Raw genomic sequence first — 20,803 nt, 5'->3', positions numbered from 1 at the left:
TACCTCAACCCAATGGCGATGATGGCGCCTGCAAGGAGTTCTATGCTTTGCATATGGGGCAGGAAGGATTCTCAACGCTCCTTCCACACCTTGAATACCAGTGGCAACTCGCACATTAAAACACTCTGCCAGACCAACAGACTTACGGAGGCAGTGGAGACCTTCAGCCATCTGATTTCAGCTAAATCTAATCCCACCATAACCACCTGCAATCTTTTGTTAAGTAGCCTAGTCTGATGGAACCGATATCAATCAGCGTTGCGTGTTTACAGACTTATTGTTGAAGCAGACATTATTCCAAATCTCATTTCTCTGAGAATTGTTAGCAACTGTCACTGTGAAACAGGTAGAATGCATTATGCGTTCAAAGTGTTTGAAGGAATAGAAGCACATGGCTATATTCCAAATGTCGTAATATTCAGTACCCTTATCAAAGGGCTTTGCAGGACGGGCAGGACGGAGGATGCTGTCAAACTGTTCAATCAAATGGTGAACAAACGACAGCTTCCTAATCTTTTTACGTGTAGCACCCTAATACATGGGCTCTGCAAGAGAGGGAAAACTTACGAGGCTTTTGGATTGATAGCTGTTATGCTGCAACAGGGTCATGAGCCTGACACTATTACATTTACTGCTTTAATTGATGGTTTCTGCAAAGAAGGTACGCTCAAAGAGGCCAATCAACTACTGTATCTGATGTTAAAAGAAGGGCATGACCCCGATGTTATTGCATTTACTGCTTTAATTGATAGTTTCTGTAAGAAAGGCAAGTTGGAGGAGGCTATGAAGCTCTTTTATGAAATACCCGACAGAAACATATACCCCAATGTTGTCACATACAATGTGATTATTGACGGCTTCTGTAAGGGAGCCAAGTTGGAGGAGGCTACAAATCTCTTCTATGAAATGTGCGACAGAGACATACAGTGCGCTTATTGAAGGTTTCTGTAAGGGAGGCAAGTTGGAGGAGGTTGGAGGAGGCTATGAAGCTCTTCTATGAAATGTCAGACAGAAACATATGCCCTGATGTTGTCACATACAGTGTGCTTATTGATGGTTTCTGTAAGGAAGGCAAGTTGGAGGAGGCTACGAATCTCTTCTATGAAATGTCTGACAGAGACATCTGCCCAAATGCTGTCACATACAGTGCGCTTATCAATGGTTTCTGTAAGGGAGGCAAGTTGGAGGAGGCTATGAAGCTCTTCTATGAAATGTCCAACAGAGACATCTGCCCAAATGCTGTCACATACAGTTTACTTATCGATGGTTTCTGTAAGGGAGGCAAGTTGGAGGAGGCTAGGAAGTTCTTCTATGGAATGCACAACAAAAACATATTGCCTAATGCATTTATCGCTGGCCTCGTCAAGGAAGGGCAGTGGAAGGAGGCCACCAATGTACTTCATGAGATGCTGGATAAGGGGAACAATCCGAGTATTATCACATACACTGTTCTTATTGCTGGTCTTTGCAAAGAAGGGAAGCTTCAAGAAGCTGTACAATTGTTAGATGTTATGGCTGAAATAGGTGATGAACCTAATGATATCACATATAATACATTTATAGAGGGGTTTTGCAAGGTGGGTAATCTAGAAAAAGCCAGGGAGCTCCTTGTAGAGATGTTGGAGAAAGGTTGCATGCCTGACCTAGTTCGCTTTACAACATTAATAGATGGACTCTGTAAGCATCACGGGCAATAGATGGACTCTGTAAGCATGAAGGGCAAGACAAATTTTAACAGATCTTTTATGAGATTCCAGTGTATGCCTCGAGCCTTGATGATGTTACATACAGCACATTGATGGATAGACTTTGCAATGTTGGTGTTTTAATAATTTATCTAAAGTGATGAAAGATAGTAGTCCAAGAGGCCTCATAACTACATGACTACATTTACCACCCTCACGGAGGCACTAGGCACACCCCAAGAGGGTAATAGACCATTGCATGAGGTCTTAAAAAAAGTTTGGCATGAAGCTGACATATCCTGCAGTAAAGATATCGTTGTAGCATTAGACTATCAATGGATGAACTGTAGGGGTGACTTCGGTAATAGTGCACTAGCAAGCTATCTGAAACAGATTTGGCAATTCAGCTTAATGAAGTCATCTGAGTGGTCGAATTCCCATTAGCATACCAGGGTTTCTCTGAAAACACATTTGGTTAGGGTTTAGGGTGACTTCGGTAATAGTGCACTAGAAAGCTATCTGAAACAGATTTGGCAATTCAGCTTAATCAAGTGATCTGAGTGGTCGAATTCCCATTAGCATACCAGGTGTTTCTCTGAAAACACATCTGGTTAGGGTTTAGTGGATTGCAGATCCTGATTAGATACACCAGTTCATCAATCTAAAATGGAATTGTCTTTAGCAGTTAGTGTGTTGCAACTTGCAACTAATGAAGTGACCCCAAGAAAAATTTCAACGATATTCTTCACGGTAATAATTTGGAATTGGTTTGATGAAATGGTTAGTGGCTTGTCATTGCCTTTGATGGAGTGTACCTTGTGAATTTCAATAGTGAACTGTACTTAAATGGACTAACCTGGTTTGAAGTATTGAACTGAGTTTGTTTACAATTTTGTAGTTTGCTTTGGAATGTCCTAGTGAACTGTACTTAAATGGACTAACCTGGTTTGAAGTATTGAACTGAGTTTGTTTACAATTTTGTAGTTTGCTTTGGAATGTCCTCCTTTTAGTTATGTATTTGACTGTTTAGGCCTTGTGAAAGATCTTGCTTCATTGATTGAATGCCCAGGCTCCATATGTATCGAGTACTTGCTGAGACTCCATATGTATCGAGTTCTTGCTCCCATTATAGGACACAAAATTTGTAATGATTGTCACGGCATGTCTTAGTTACAGTGCATCTTTCTTTATTTAGACATCTGCAACTGCTTCATTGTCTAGTTTCTTCTGTCCAAATTGTAGTAGCCGAGACAACTATTATCTCAGTGTTCATCTGTTTTCCATCAGCTTGGTCAGCGAGTTGTCATGGGTATGCTGCTAAGAGAGGATATTGGTATGGAACCATTCCATTCTTTTTGTCATAAGTTATTTTATTTATGGCCACAGAATGTGGATTCAATCACATATTCAGATGTTCAACGACAAGCAATGGGAGCTAGTTTAGTCTGTGGGCACACATACCAAACAAGTGCAATAGTCGCTGAAATTCAGTGAACCCTTTTTCCATTTCCACTGTGACCCCTACATATGGGATAGTACACATTTCCACTGTGACCCCTACATATGGGATAGTACACCGAGGGAAATAATGTTCTCTGAAAGGCCTGGGCAATGAAAATGCTAGTTCTGTAGAAATTTTCAGTTTACTGCACCCAGATAAAACCCCAGCTCCTAGAAATGAAAAGCATTAACGTACTTGTAACACACAATTTTGTCCTCCACAAAATTGGAGTAATCAAGGGAGAGGGAAACAAAGGGTGATTAACGTTCATCCAAAGTTACCAGACTATGATATTTTGGTTGACATGTTTGACGCGATAAAATGAATTGAAGTTGTTTTGAATGAAAAATATACCAGTTTTGCATAAAATGTAACAGCATTTGAAGAGATAGTTAATGTAATGTGCTCAGCCTAAATGAACATATGTATACACAGCATGTTTCAGAACTCTGTTTCAGACCTGTAAAAGAATCAACCATCTTTAATACTGGATGAACTCTGTTTCAGACCTGTAAAAGAATCAACCATCTTTAATACTGGATCTTGATCATAACATAAGACGTGACTTTGACCTGAGCTGTACTCACATATGATTATAAAAGAGTCTGATACAATGTACAAGCAATCTGGATCCTTAGTTTGATTCTCTAGTCATTAACTTATCTAATTTTTGCATGAAACAAGTCGGTATATTCTTATATTCACATGATTAAAAGAAGTATATTTTTATGTTCATGGTATAATGAATTCATCCATATATAGAGACAATTTAGACAATTCTTTATTTAACAAAGAAATATTTTTAAATTAAAAATAGGTTTAACAAATTTATATTCAATAAAGAAATAATTTTAGCTTAAAAAATTTGTTTATAAAGAAATTGTGATCCACAATAACTAATCATTATTTTTATTGAAAAATAACAAATTGAGAAGAGGGGTCATGTAGGGCTTGCATGACCCCTCTTTTCTTTCTTTGCATTTTAAGCATTTCCTTATTACAAATATTAACAAAATTTTAAAATAATAATATCTACAACTTGTTACTTTTATCATGAAGATCGATAATTTCATTGTTGATCCCTCTTGGTGGGCGAACACACAAAAAATCCCATGTGAACTAGAATGTGGCATGTCACCAATTAACCAACAAATTTAATACACTTGGCATAAGAAAGCCCTTCATGTACATGCACAAGCTTGAGGTTTTCTTCGCAATTGGTCTAGTTCATGGCAAAGATTATGTTGTTTCCTCTCACACCCGTGCATAAGTGCACTTTGGTGGTTGTAGGTGACCCTTCAAAAATGGTGGTGGCTCCAAGGAACAAATTGAATGATTGTATTGATAATTGCTCTATGGTATGTGGATTTACTCTAGAATTGGTGCCTTCCTTTGTTTTTGTTTCATGTATCTTCTTGCTTCATACTTTGTGAGGTATTGGGGTTTCTATGGTTCAATTATTTCTATGTGTTTGGTTTAGCATTGCTATGTTTGGTGAATGGTGGCCCATTTCTGTCTTGGTCACATATTATCTTACACTTACCTGATCTACCTTCATTCTTCCCATCTTGTGAACTCTTTAGTTTTGCCTTGATCCTCTTCGAACCTTGTCCTGTCCGCCTAGTTTTCCGTTGTTTCAATTTGATGGTGAACGCTTCTATCTCTTTGTAGCTTGTTGTCTCTCCATTTCCCTAATCCCCATATTGCAGTTTCTACTTGAGAGCTTCCTTGCAATCCCCCTTGCCTCTCTATACCTTGACAATGTCATAAAGCAATCCCACTCTTGTTTTTCATCACCCATGTCAAATATGAAAAGAGCCTCATCTTCCTCTAGTCACAAGGGGCATCAAAATTCTATACAACCACTTAGGACTAGAACTTAAGGGATTTCTAAAAGATCTATTGAATTTTTTTGGGGGAACATTGCCCCTTCAATTCGCAAAGAATTTTACAATACCGAGCATGAAGCTCATGTAGAAAATCATATCTTGTCCCGTGTAGAAGTAGATGAAAGTTTGGGTTGTTGAATCCCTGATGTAGGGAACAACCACACTAGGCAAACTAGATACCATCAAACTATTGATTTGTGCTAGCAAATCAAAACAATTATGTGAAAGGTATTAGTATTGGCAATTGCCCCAAAAAGTGCAAAGAGAGGCCGATAGAATTTTTAAATTGAAAAACATGTATTTTAATTTTCATAATCAAACAATAACAATTCAAACATTAAATTTTTTGTTTTGTTTATTTTTTTACTAAGTTTATAATTTGTAAGTATATTAGAGTTTGTTAACAAAAGCATCCATTCTAGAATGTCATTACAACTGCAAGCTGAAACATTAAATACTATACACTCAAAATGCCAATGCATTCTAAAAATCAACCAAATTAAATTAAATTAAGTGTGTCACAGATCCATTTATGCATGCAAAAACATTTATAAAAAACAAAAAATTGTAATGTGGTTAAAAATTGTATTGCTAATACATGGATTCTTGTAAAACGTTAAAAGTTCAAATTCAAAGGTTAGAAAATATGCATCTAGGAATCAAATCACTATGCAAAGACATTGCAGTCATATTTAATTATAGGTTCCTAAGAATTGAGATAGTCAAGTAAAATTCAATTAACCACATGTAGTTTTTCTATATTGAATTGTAAATAGTGTTTTTCCATTCAATTGTAAATGATGGAGAGTTCATTCATGTAATGAGAAAATTTGACATCTTTGCATATTCATCTAATTTTTTTTTTTTCAATGTAAAGCAATAATTGTCTCCACATTGAATTACAATTTTATATATATATTAAGTATTTTATTTTTTTATTATTTTTATTTTATATTTCAAGAGTAGAATGAATTGTAGGTCCATATATTGCTACACATAGAAACAAATCTTTGGACATTATTCCTTTAAGCATTGAGCTTTGTAATTAATATTTGTGATGGAAAATTATTATTTTAATTGTAGAATTTCCATAAGTAGAAATAAGTATTTGGACATTATTACCCTAAGCATTGATGTCAATAATTGATATGTCATGGAAAATATTATTCTACCAAGCCAAAATTTTGCATAAGCATCTTAGTGAGAAAAAAAACATATTTGAAAACAAATCCAATTTATATAGCTTCCAAAATACTTCTACTACTTCAATTAGTAAAGGGAACCTAACTTTCCTTTATATTTATGCAACAAATATAATAAATCAAAGTATACTATTAAGGTAAGGCTATTTTTACTGGTTATGCAATTTAGCTTGCCTTCATATTTATGAAACAAATGTACAACTCAAAAGTATACTATTAAGGTATGGAAAATGTCATTGATTCCATAATTCATAGAACATAACAAAGTAGGTCATAATGGCACATTATCTATTTTATTGCCTTGTAAAACATTTTTAATTAAGAGGAAATAAAAATAGTGCAAAATGAAATGTTTGTATTTCTATGTTGAAGTGGGTGATCTAAAAAAAAAGCTCCATCCAAGATGAATTGCTTCCTTTGCATTTTCCACAATGTTCTTAATTATTGATGGCTTCTTGATCTCATATGCACTGTAAGTTAAGTCTATCACGAGACTTCTTGAGGAACCTTCTACACATCATACATGCCATCTCATATGCACTGGAAGTTAAATCTATCACCAGGCTTCTTGAGGGATTGTCTACAGATCATACATGCAATCTCATATGCACTGTAAATTAAGTTTAAAAAATATTTTCACTCATCTACTAGTTATTGTTTTACATTATTTTACATACATGCAATCTCATATGCACTGTAAATTAAGTTTAAAAAATATTTTCACTCATCTACTAGTTATTGTTTTACATTATTTTACATAAGATGTAAAACTAAATTCAATATTTGTATCATGTATTAAAGAAATTTTTTATTTATAATATTTCCTTTTAAAGATTAATTACGAAAACAAAAAAATTTGTTAAGAGAATAATTATAAAATAAAATTAAAAATAGAAAAAAAGAATTAAACCTGATCAACAATTTTCAAGACTATCGTTCTAATACCTTTTGAGCCCCTCACCCAACAATCTTGAGCAATGGAGATTATTAAAGTTATTAAAGTTTTTGTGAAAAACATTTACCTTGAGAAAAACATATTTATTTAAAAAAAAATATTAAAAATTATTATTATTATTATTATTTTTTTTTAACTAAAAATATAATAAATTAAAGTTCATTAAATTTCACATAAGAGTTATATTAAAGAAATATTATTTATTATAATAAAAAAGAGTTATTGAAAACATAGTTTTCAAAATCGGCCTTGCTAACCGGTTACAGGTCTAACCGGCCAAAAAACCCGGTCAGGGGCAGCATTTCTTCTTTTTTTGCAAAAAAACAGTCCTAATCGGCCGGTTTAGGACTGAACCGACCGGTTTGTATCAAACCGGCCGGTTAGGAGGCACGCCCACCGTCAACTAGAAAAAAAAAAACGACTTTTTGAATGTGTTTTAGGGGTTTTGGAGGGAAACTAAGGGTGCTTTCCCTCCAAAAACACCCTCTCCAAGCCTTTAAGAGGCCCCTCTCCCTCTCATTTGTCTCACACATCTCATTTGGAGTGTTTGTGAGTTTGCTTGGGAGCTTGGAGAGTGATGAGTTTTCGCTGGAGTAGTGGAACAACAAAGTTTAAGCTAAGTAGAAGTCATCATGCCTCCAAAAGCCAGAGATACTGCATAGGCTCATTGTGATATGATTGATGGCAAAATGATCTACAAATATTGTCAAAACTCCATTCAAGGAGGGGGTATTAACATGTTCAAGCAACATTTGGCTGGGATAGGAGGCCATGTAAAGCCATGTGGAGCACCAAATGAAATAATAGGGCATATTAGGGTAGAATACCTTCAGAAATTTGAGACTCAAGTCACTGAACCAATAGAGAAGTTTGTGACTACAAAGTTTGGTCGAGACTCAACCAACTGAGTTTGATCATGATGACTCATGAGAAGTTTCAAGTGATAGTGTTGATCACTATTATAGTATTATCATATATGTGGACTTGAATTTTGTAGTAGGCCACTGGTCCCATAGTTTGTAGGCTTTGTTTTTGCACTCTAGAGGCCATTTAGAGCTTCATTGCTTATGTATTTTGTCGATAATATGGATTGCACTCGGTGCCATTTTGATGTATTCACCTTTACATGGTATATAAATGAGCAATCTTTGCATATTTTGTCTCTATTGGCTTGGAATCATGGTTTTAAATATTAAAAACAGTGTTTGTTCATTAAAAATTAATTATTTAATGTATTTTTATAAAACCAGCTCATTTAGACCAAACCAGTCCCAGTTAGACCAATTCCAGTCGGTAAACCAGTTCATTAGGTGGACCGGTCCAGTCACCAATTTCGGTTTTAAAAACACTGATTGAAAATATATAAGTTAAATCTTTTGACTCCCAAGAAATGAATGTAAGAATAATATGATTGGAGCAATCTTGCTTATAAACAATCAAGAACAATTTAAAATCTTGGTTAACACTTACAGGCGAGCATAGTTCGGCAATGTTATAGCTAATAGATGTAGTCAGGTCTTTCGCTCTGGCTGTCAGTACAATTGTGTATAGGAGCCATAGGTTTGCGGCCATGGAACTTAGCGTAGATCCTTTCAAATTTACACCCAGTCTGGGCCAAGAGTACTGATTAATTTCTAATAGCTGATAGTAAATGCTTGCTGCTACAATACATGGTTGTTTGATTTTTGGTCTAGCCAGAAGAAAAACCGAAAATGCGTTTTCATTACAGACTAACAATAATTGCATCCTCTTGCAATTACTTAAAATGCATTTAGATAACATTACTTTTCAATTGGGTATGGCTCCCACCATTCCCGAAGCTATATAATCAATTAATCATGGAGATAACCAGGTCAATCTTAGATTTTTATACCAAATTTGTTTTGTTTGGAGCCAAAAAATTTACCACAAACCATTCTTTCGATAAGAAAATTGGAAAAAGCAAGAGAAGGATGTACCTTGGCATCAGCCTCCATCTGGGCAGCTTTATCCTTTGCCTCAGGAATCCCATTTTCAGCACCAGTGGTGGTTCCAACTGTTGCAGGTCCATCAGGATTTTTTGGCATCCTGCATATTAATATCAGCGTTGTGATTTTTGGCATCCTGCATATTAATATCAGGATTTTTGGCATCCTTAATATTAATATGCAGGATTTTTGGCATCCTGCATATTAATTGGGTTATTGCTACAATATTTTTCTTTTGGTTTTGTTGGTCTCCTTTCAACCCTTCTATTATTTCTACTTTTTGAAATCCAATTGAATGTAGAGAGCTTTTTTACTAGTTTCATCTACGCTTTTCACATTATAAGATTGTAATATCCTTTAGATATGGATTAATTGTCCTCCAAGTTACTTCACCACTACCCTGGGCTCTTCTAAAGAGATACCCAACCTCATGGACCACTTCTAGAATTTGGTCAGGTATTCTTGTACACTTTATTATTGATGTTGGTGGAGGCAAAGCATCATCTCAAGGACTTCCTTGAGAGCTTCCTTGCAATCCCCCTTGCCTCTCTATACCTTGACCATGTCACAAATCACCACTCTTGTTTTTCATCACCCATGTCAAATATGAAAAGAGCCTCATCCTCCTCTAGTTGCAAGGGGCATCAAAATGCTATACAACCACTTATGACTATAACTTAAGGGAGTTCTGAAATATCTATTGCATTTTTTGGGGGAACATTACCCCCTCAATTTGTAAAGAATCTCACAATACGAAGCATGAAGGTCATGTGGAAAGTCAGATCTTGTCCAATGTAGAAGTAGAGGAAAGTTTGGGTTGTTAAATCCCTTATATAGGCAACAACCTCACTAGGCAAACTAGATACCATCAAACTATTGATTTGTACTAGAAAATCAAAACAATTATGTGAAAAGTCTTAGTAAAATTATTAGAAACACAAAAAGAAGACCTTGAATAGTGATGAGGAGAACACAAAGGCCCTTGAAACTATAGAGGTGGATTCTCCTTCTATCCAAATGCTTATATTATCAAATTTTGTTTACATTCCATGGGACCATTATAGTGCTTTCTATGTTAGCTATAAGTTAAAATTTTATAGTCCATCTCTAGACTTTATTAGACTATTAAAATTGTACTATTGTATTACTAATTTTGGAATGATTTTATGGCCCAAAGCCACTTATCTGTGCTACTAGTATGGTTTCCCTAGTAGGCACAAATTAACAATGCAATATTTTGTTATCATATAATGCAAATATTGTGTAGCTTAAAAAAATTTTGTTGATAAGATTTATAATCATTTAAAATAATTTGTATTTTGATACTAAAAATAAATTTTCTATAGTTTATAAAGTCATTTAAAGTATATTATATTTCACAAAAAAAATATTTTCTTTTATATAAAATACCAAACAGTAAAATTCTCATTTATTAATATATAATCTTAAATTTCACGAATAAAAACATAACAATAAAATTTCTATACATTAATAATTTTACTATCTAATTTTCTTATTTTACTTGTAATTATAATGCCCCATATTAATAAGTAATAATAATAAGAATTATAAATAATAATTATAATAATAATAAACCAATAAATATTTATTATAATACTAATACAATAATATTAATATATATAATACTAATACAATAATATTAATATATAAATATAAGATCTTAAAAAAAATGTAACAAAAATGGAAAATAAATTACCCCACTCATACATTAAAACAACTTAAAATAAATAAAATACATTTAATTATTAGTATCCACGAGGCCAATAGAAATCCCAAATATTTTCTGAACTTGGGGTTTTGTGATCCATAACTAGATTGAAATAAATCTTTCAATGATAATCACATTGGAGATAATATTGTCAACGTGTTTGAACCAACTAGTGTGGTTCATCTTCAGGACAAGATGAGGAACTAGATCATGGCATCAAATAAATAGATGTAGAGATAAGTTTACTAGTGGTTAGAATATAACAACTAGTTTTGACTGAAGGAATCTTATTTATAGTAAATATATTTAAAATAAGGAAACAATTGATAAATAACTAATGAATAAATTTAAAATTATTATTATTAATAAAAAAATTTAGTCAAAGGAAAGACCTAAATTGAAAAACACAATAAATAAAATAAATAGTGATAAAAACCGAATTTAAAAATAGATAACATAGATTAAAAATAATGGGGGAAATTATTTTTATATTACTAGTAATATTATCAATCTAGTTGAGACAATAACCTTTTGTTCTTTGACACAATTGTCTTCTATCCTTTTTCCTTTTCCTAATAGTAGATAAGTCTTTGATTAAGCTTTTAGGTAATGCAAGGAATAGTGGTTCTTATGGTGGTATTTAGGTATCTCACTTTAGGTTAACATACCCCTTTCTCATGGTGGGTGGTTGGTTCTACTCAATTGGTTATGGAAATCATCCCTGTTTACTAGACCTCTATCGTTACTGTCCCAAAAGGTATCTTGTCGAAAATAAAAAGGGTTAGCCTCCATTTTTTTATGGTCAAGCTCACATAATATGGTCATTCCTCTAATTAAGTGGATTTGGGTGGTTGGTCCTAAAGCCTTGGGTGTATGGGTTATCAAAACTAATTTTCACTTTGTAAAGGAATTGGCCATCAAAAGTATATAGAGGCTCACTCATAATGAAGATATATGGGGAAGAATGATGAAATCCAAGTATATATAGAATCAACCCATTAAATATTGGTACAAGTGTCCTATGAAGTACTCGAAGGATTTTATCATTTTGAAAGAATTGGTTGATTCCTTTCCTATTGTTGGAGTCTGGGTGGTATGGAGAATTGAAAATGGTCACCAATTAGGATTGGGGGATGACCCTTAGTCTTATGAAAATTTCAGGGTTATCAGTGCTCTTATTCAGTCTTTCAATGACATAGGGGTTTTTTTTCTTTGGTAGATGCTAAGCCTTACACTCCTCATGTGTTCAATCATGCAAGTTAGAAGTCGAAAAATTTTCTTGGCTTGGAGGGGAAAGAAGTGGAGGATTGGAGGCAATGTGTTAACAAGATGGCTTCCAATTTTAGTATTCTAATGGAAGATGAAGACAATATTCTTTATTGGTCTAGAAATTTGGGTTTTAGGTATTTCACTACAAAATTGGGTTATAAAACATGGTGCTCGACCCAATCTAATAATGAAGTGTAGTGGTGGTGGAACTTTCTCTGGAAGTTGCATGCTCCATTGAAATGCAACATCATGATACAGTTATCTTTGAACAATAAGTTGCTAACCTAGGATAATTGTTTGAATATTGGTTGTGTTGGTACTAGTCGTCGTTCATTGTGCAAGTCCCACGGTGAATTTTCTACTCATCTCTTTATCTCTTGCCCTTATATAGTACATGTGTTTTAGTTGGTTAAGTAGGAGTTTGAGTTGAATTTTTCTTGGTTTATGGCTTCCCTGGGTCAGTGTTTGCAGTAATGGCTTATGGAAAAAGTTGTCACTCAATACGAAGGGTTATTGATCCATATTTAAATAAGAACGCAACAAATTACAACTATAACCATAAATACAAAGATGCAGCAGAAATAACAATTCCTTTCATTAATATCAAATAATGAAATATGGTTACAAACGTAATGGAAAGGAGACTAACTTAAGCGATGGTATCTTATCTCTGAGAAGATATGTGGTGGATACATGCCTCTGAATGGAGTTACAATGAGGCTCAAGGGCCTTTTTATTATTGAAAAATAAGAGAAAACCCTAAAAAACCAAAATCCTAACCCGAGGAGATGTAACACCAAGAGTTTATGGGCCCCATTGGGGTTAGTTGGGCAGCCAACTTCTCGGGGTCATAACTTGGTCATATTATCTCTATTTGACTTGCATGATACCTCGTTGGAAAGATCTCTTCGAGCACTACAACTAAAAAATGAAACTACTATGAAATCACTGGAGGAATGTTGCAAAAAAAACTTCCTTTAGGGCCTCAAAATAGCTCTAGAAGTTTAGGGCCCAAAAAACTGGCAAAAATAGTAAATTGTCCTACAATTAAGGAAACTACAAAAAAAAAGCCAAAAACAAAACAAAACAAAAAACAATGGTGAGGGTCCAAGTGGAATAATCAGGTTGCCACCAATATCCACCTAGATCATTCATCCCCCCTTAGGAAGCAATGGTCTCCATTGCATTGAGTTCCTCCATGAGATGAGGAAAATTCTGTTGAACTTGGTCCCTAGTGAGCCATTTTCCTTGGTGTGGGATTGGTCGGCTTTGAAAAATGAATACAGTTGGATCTTTTGTTGGCGAGTGTTCTTGATCTACATGTCCATGATCCGATCAGTTGCAGCTTGTTCCATGCAGTCTGGATTTAACTCTGTTGGTGTGAGTTGTTCTGCAATGTCAGATGTGTCAAGTAATGGTGGAAAGTATGGCTGAAGGCAATCCACGTTGAACACTGGGTGCATTCCAAGGAATGGGAGAATGCTGTGCTCAAGAGAATAATCTCCCACAGCCTTGGTGATGGTGTATGGACCATATTGAAGTAGAAAAATCTTGCGGTGGGGCCCAACGAGGCACTCCTGCAAATGTAGCCAAACTTTGTTGCCCACCTGGAACTTGTGTGGCACCTGATGCTAATCATGTTGTTCCTTGTACTTAGCATTGGATTTTTTCAATATGTCATGGAGTTGTTGGCGGATGTGTTGAATGTGCTCAATGAAGCTATTTTCCTTGTCGGCTTCGGACTAGACATGAGTCGAATCTTCCTGAGTTGCTACAAATGGTATGGCCACATCAATGGGACATAATGGCTGGAATCCCAAGCCCACCTAAAAAGGGTTGTGCCCAGTCAAGTTGTGGAGAGCCCGGTTGTAGCTATGTTGGACATAGGGGAGGCTCTCATCCCATGTGCATGGATGCTTTGAGTTGTACATGCGCAGAATGTGTACGATCATCCTGTTGATGACCTTTGTCTAGCCATCATTTTGGGGATGGAAAGTTGTGGACTTTGTGAGCTTGGTGTCCAGCATCGACTAGAGACTGGAGCAAAATGTACTGAGAACCTGTTATCCCGATTTGAGATGATAGACTGTGGGATCCAAAAGTATACCCACACTCGTTCAAAGAAGAGTTTAGCAGTGGCTTCTATTGTGATACTTTCATGTAGGCTACCATAATGGCCATCTTCGATAATCTCTTGACGACCACAATACAAAGTTGTTTCCATGCTTGGTAGAAGGAAGGTCTGGCATGTAATCCATGGATATGGATTCCCAAGGTCGACTAGGGGTAGGTAGTGGAGTATAGAGGCCTTGCTTCATGATGGTCAATTTGGCAATGGCGTAGGTAGTGTAGGATCTAATGTACTTCCCGACATCCTGTTGAAGATTCGCCCAATAGAAATACTTATGCAGTACTGCCAATGTTTTCTTGACCCCGAAATTCCTAGTGGCTAGTTTTAGTGCACTTCCCAAATCATCTTTGCACACTCGCTTGACGGAACACAAAGGTGTCCCAGGTGGCATAACAGAGCATTTTGGAGGTGAAAATCGAGAACTTGCTGACCCTCCAAGAGTGTATGGTATGTTTGGCTGAATTCTAGGTCGCTTTTGTAGAGGAGGAGTCAATCAGAAGTCTCGTGCCCATAAGAGTTGAGCATGGTGGTTAACGCCATGATCAGTGGTCGGCTGAGGCAGTCTGCAACATTATTTGTGTTGCCCTTCTTGTACTTGATATTCAAATGGAATTGTTGCAGGTACGTGGACCACCTTTTATAGCGATCACTCTGCAACTTCCCTTGTGTCTGTATGAACTGCATGGGTCGGTGGTCTGTGTGGATGACCATTTCCTTCCCCAAAATGTAATGCTTCCATTATCGGCAAGCCTGCACAATGGAATACATATCTTTTTCATAAGTGGGATGCTTCTGGACTGTGTCTAAAAGTGTCTCACTGTGATATGCCACTAGATGCCCCTGTTAAGTAAGGACTGCCCCAATAACATAGTCAGAGGCATCTGTCTCGATCTCAAATGGTTATTGCAAGTCTTGTAATGTGAGCACTAATGTAGAGCAGAGGCGATGTTTCAACTCTGTAAATGCCTTATGTTGAGATTCAGACCAAAAGAATTTTTCTTTTTCTCCTCCTTTGGTGACTTGACTCAAGGGTGAAGTGATATGAGAGAACCCCAACACGAACCTGCGGTAGAAATTGGCAAGACCCAGAAAGTTGCGGAGCTCTATCAGAGTGGTTGGGGTTTAGCAATTCCAAATGAATTGGATCTTGGCTAGATCCACATGTAGCCCCCGTTCATCAATAATGTATCCCAGATATTGAACCTAGGTCATGCCAAAAGTGCATTTCTCCAAATTAGCACACAACTTGTGTTGCCACAGTGTTTGGAGAACTTGCCAGATGTGGTGGAGGTGCTCTTCCAAACTCTGGCTGAAGATTAGGTTGTCATCTAAGTATACCACTACAAATGAGTTGGTGAATGGCTACAAGATGTCATCCATCAACCTCATGAAGGTTGCAGTAGAATTCGTCAACCCAAAAGGCATAACCAACCATTCGAAAAGGCCCTCCTTGGCTTTGAACGTAGTCTTCCACACATTAGAGGGTTTGATTGGTACCTAGTGATATCCGGACTTCAAGTCGATCTTGCTGAAGTATTTGTCCCCCTTGACTTGGTCCAAAAGATCATCAATCTGTGGGATCGAGTACCTATTCCAGACAATTATATTGTTCAATGCCCGATAGTCAATAAAGAGCCTCCAAGTCCCATCCTTTTCCTGTACCAACATGATCGGGCTCCCACAAGGCGATGAACTCGGTTGAATGTGACCTTTCTGCAAAAAATATTGAATTTTCCTTGTTTTCATCTCTCTCCAGTACGAAGCGCCAATAGATTGGTCCATTGGGTAACAATAAACCTGGGATCTGATCAATGGAGTGCTTGACCTGACAGTGCAAAGGCATCCATGCGGGAGAGGTGAATATGTCCTCATACTCCTCCACGACCTTGTCCATTTGTTGTTGTCGTGCTGAGGGGTCTTGACTGGAGGTTGTGGCCACCGTCTTCTTCTTTCCTTGAGGGTGTATCATTAGGAAAAAAATTTCCCGGTTTTGGAAAAAAGCTTATTGCATTGTTTTGGAGTAACTAGAGAGATGTTGGTATGCAGTGCTACCTTCGGTATCCTGTACAACTTATTTTCCAATGTAACAATAATAGCGTGAGGCCTTGAATCATACACAACATGTCGCTTCCACAAGTATGGTTGACCTAATAATACATCACAAACATCAAGGGGAGAAATGTCACATAATACCTCATCTGTGAAGGGCTTGATGTTGTATGGAAAGAGGCATTGTTGGATCACCCGCAGATCCTGTCATTGGTGAAGCCACCCAATGGTGTATAGTTATGGGTGTGTTGTGGTTGGTAAGTCTAGCTACTTCACTACCTTTGTTGCAATGAGGTTCTTTTGGCTCTTGCTGTCAACAATGAACTATAGCAGGGAACCCTTTACCCACATCTGGGTGTGGAAGAGATGCTCCTCCTCCTCTAGATCTTCGGGTTCCTCCTTCTGGATATTTGTGGTGGCGATGGTGGTGTTCGAATCCGCATCAATATTCTGCTTCCCTTTGTCATTCCCGTTGTTGGGTTCTAACTCAGAGTCGGAACCTGCATTTGAATCTAAAGCTTTCCGCTCGGCCACCAATGACTTCTTGGCCCAACACTCGCTTGTGTTGTGGGTGGAGCTCTTATGGAGCTCACACCCCTTTCCTGAGTCCTTCTTTGGCTTCGTAGTGTTATCCTTTGCTTGTGGCTGCCAGGCCAGGTTAGCTCAGAAATTAATGAGCTCAAGAAACAACTGGATGATTTTATTCATTAGACTATTATTATTTATACATTTACAAAACGGATCAGTTCATCTTCTAGATGACTGTCCGACTTCACCTCATCCGTTTCGGATTAGGTGTCAACATTCCCCCCCTTAATCTGAAGGGATGTTGGTGAGTCCAAGCATCGTTCTGAATCTTTCAAGCTTTTCTCTTCCAAGCGCTTTGGTGAAGATGTCTGCAATTTGCTCGTTTGTGGAACAATGACGGAGATGGATTGTTTTGGCCTCAACATGATGTCGGATCAGATGATATTTAGTATTGATGTGCTTAGTACGATCATGGAACTTTGGGTTCTTGGCCAAATTTATTGCAGAGGTGTTATCAATCATGAGTGGAGTAGATTGTATTTGTTTTACTTGCAAATCTTCGAGAATTTTCCTGAGCCACACAATTTCTTTCGTTGCTTCAGCTGCTGCCACGTATTCTGCTTCTGTTGTGGAATCTGCTGGTACTGATTGTTTGCGTGATCTCCAGGAGACAGCTCCCGATCCAAGACTCATAGCATATCCTGAAGTAGATACCCCAGTTTCTTTGTCTCCATCGAAGTCTGAATCAGAGTATCCAATCAAGTTGAAGCCGTCCACCTGTGTATACTTGATTCCAAGGTCATGAGTTCCCTTCAAGTACCTTAGAACTCTTTTTGCAGCAGACCAATGTCCCTCACAAGGCTTTTGCATAAACCTGGAGAGGATTCCAACAACAAATGAAATGTCTGGTCTGGTAGTAGTGAGGTAGATGAGACTTCCTACAAGCTGTCTATACTTTGTTGCATCCTCAAATTCCTTTCCTTCAATAGATGTGAGCTTCAAGTTTTGTTCCATTGGAGTAGAAAGGGGATTGCACTCTGTCATGCCAAATCTGTTTAACAAATCTCCAATGTATTTCTTTTGAGAAAGAAATATGGACTTTGGATGTTGGGTTACTTCAATGCCAAGATAGTAATGAACATAGCCCAAATCAGTCATTTCAAAAAAATTTCCTAATTCTTTCTTTATGGATGCAATATAGCTTTCATTGTTCCCTGTCATTAAAAGATCATCTACATATACCACAAGATATACAACTGTTTTGCCAACTTTCTTGACAAATAAAGTTGCATCATCAAGATCAAAATGTTTGAAGTTGAGTTTCAGAAGATGCTCAGTTAGTTTTTCATACCAGGCTCGTGGTGCTTGTTTGAGGCCATACAAGGACTTCACAAGTTTGCATACTTTGTGTTCATGTCCTTTCACAACAAATCCTTCAGGCTGGGACATAAAAACATTCTCTTTTAGATCTCCATTCAAGAATGCAGTTTTTACATCCATTTGATGGACTTTCCAACCGTTCTGAGCAGCTAGTGCAAAGAGTGTCCGGATGGTGGCCCATTTTGCTGTGGGAGCAAAAGTTTCCTCATAATCGACCCCTTCCTTCTGTGCAAAACCTTTTGCCACAAGCCTAGCTTTGTGCTTGTCAAGTGAGCCATCAGCTTTGTACTTGTTCTTGTAGACCCACTTGCAGCCAATTGGTTTGGTTCCAAATGGAGGATCAACCAGCTTCCAAGTGCCATTCTTTATGAGGGCGTCATACTCCTTCTGCATCGCTTCTTTCCATTCATCATGAGAAGCAGCTTCTTTGAAGGAAGTTGGTTCAAAATCTGTAGACAAGTTCAATTCACAATCATAATAACATCCATATCAACAGGTGAATTAGAGTTATCTACATCACCTCCATCTTGTCGGTTTGAATTTCTGGTTCCTGTTTTTCCAATTTCATCAGGATGAACACTTTCAAGTGTCTTCGTTAGTCACTTTGGGGGACCTTTCTGAGATGGTCCAGGCTGTTCTGTTGATTGAGTTGGGTCTGAATCAAGATTGAGTCTCCCAATTCTATCAATTACATCACTTAAAGCATCATCCGTTGTTGGAGTGTCATGCAAGGGAGATTGTTCTTCAGAAGAAGAAGATTCCACATGTTGATCTAGTATAGGAATCCCCCCTTCAAGATGTGGAATCTGATTATCAAACTCTTGAAATGATTTCGGTTTTGTGAATCTATCCAAGCGATCAAGTTGCCGCTCAACAACACTGTCAGATTTGGACGATTCAAGAAAAATGACATCTCTAGATAAAACAAACTTTTTATTTACTTCATCATAAAGGCGGTATGCTTTAGATGTGTTTGAATACCCCAGAAAGATACACTTACGACTTCTAGCACCAAGTTTGTTTCTATGTACCTTTGGTATTAAAGCATAACAGGTGGACCAAATATCCTGAGATGTTTTACCGAAGGAACATGTCCATACCACAATTCATAAGGAGTCTTGTTTCTTATAGCACTAGTTGGACATCTATTCTTTATATATGCAGCACATAGAACAGCATCAGCCCAAAACATTGTCTTTACATTTTTGAAGAAAAGCATGGATCGTACCATATTCAAAATTGTTCTGTTCATTCTTTCAGCTACACCATTCTGTTGAGGATTATAAGGCACAGTTGTTTGATGTTTAATCCCATGTTGGCGAAGATAGTGTTCAAATTCATTTGATGTATATTCTTTTCCATTATCAGTGCGAATAGACCCAATATGAGATTGTGCATCATTTTCAATCCACTTATGAAAATTCTTGAATGTTTGAAAAGCATCAGATTTGTTCTTCAAAAAATAAACCCAACACATTCTAGTGTAATCATCAATAAATGTCATGATATATTTATTTCCATTTGCAGAAGGAACAGGCATTGGACCACATAAATCTGAATGAATAAGTTCAAGCTTCCTATGTGCTCTTGAATGTGAATCATGAAAAGACTGTTTGCTATGCTTTCCTAGAATGCAAGCATCACATTGTTTATGTTTTCTAGGAATTGTAGGCAAACCAGTAACACCATTTTTCTTCAACAAGCGGAGACTATCATAGTTTAAATGTCCAAATCTAGCATGCCATAATAAACTTGATGGAAGTGCACCTTCTTCATGATGAGAAATATATGAGAAATGCTGTACATGAGCAGATGTTCCTTGCAGTTTAAGGAGTCTTTCTTCTTCTATACCCCTCATGACAAGTGAGTGGTCAGATGCCTTTCTTACCTCAAGCTTGCCATCAAACATGTGAATGGAGTGACCTTGCTGGCGGATGTGGACCAGGGACAGCAAGTTTCTCTTCAGCTGTGGGAGATGTAGAACATGATCTAGAAGAAAGTCTGGAAGACCAGGCAGTTTAAGCCTGATTGTGCCAAGCCCTGATGGCTTGATTTTTGACTGATCTGCAAAGTATACTGCTCCATCAACATTGTCAGTGAAATCTTCAAAGAAATCTCTCCTATAAGTCATATGACAGGTTGCTCCTGAATCAAGCAACCAGTCATTTTTCGAAGAAGCAAGTGAAGCATTAAACAAATCTTCATTTACTCCAATGTTACATTGTGCCTCAATATAGTGAGCGGATTCAGGTGCTTTACCTTTGTCTGAGTCATCAGTTTTACCTTTCTGCTGGTTTCTTCTCTGCTCAAACTTGTCCCATGGTAGCTTGCATGTAGAAGCATCATGTGATCCATTTCGTTTGCAGCGAATGCAATGCAGATCTGCCTTTTCTGCTTGAGGATGTCTGCCCCCCCTGCCTCTGAAGTATCTTCCTCTTCCTCTTCGTCCACCTCTTCCTCTTGTAGAATCTTGTGCAGGATGCTTTTCTTTATGAGCAAGGCAAACAGTCTCTTCAGA

At 37.1% G+C, this 20,803-nt stretch overlaps 1 pseudogene; it reads left to right on the top strand.

The window, feature by feature from the left end:
* Nucleotides 1-983: 983 nt before the first annotated feature.
* The window catches only part of LOC149242485 (phytochrome pseudogene), a 62,285-nt pseudogene continuing 42,465 nt past the window's right edge, over nt 984-20,803 (top strand).

The sequence above is a fragment of the Pinus tabuliformis genome, chromosome 8 (genome assembly GCF_031772625.1).
Source record: "Pinus tabuliformis cultivar Carrire ecotype Pingquan chromosome 8, CPIR1, whole genome shotgun sequence".
Classification (NCBI taxonomy): domain Eukaryota; kingdom Viridiplantae; phylum Streptophyta; class Pinopsida; order Pinales; family Pinaceae; genus Pinus; species Pinus tabuliformis.
This window is presented reverse-complemented; position numbering and strand designations above follow the sequence as displayed.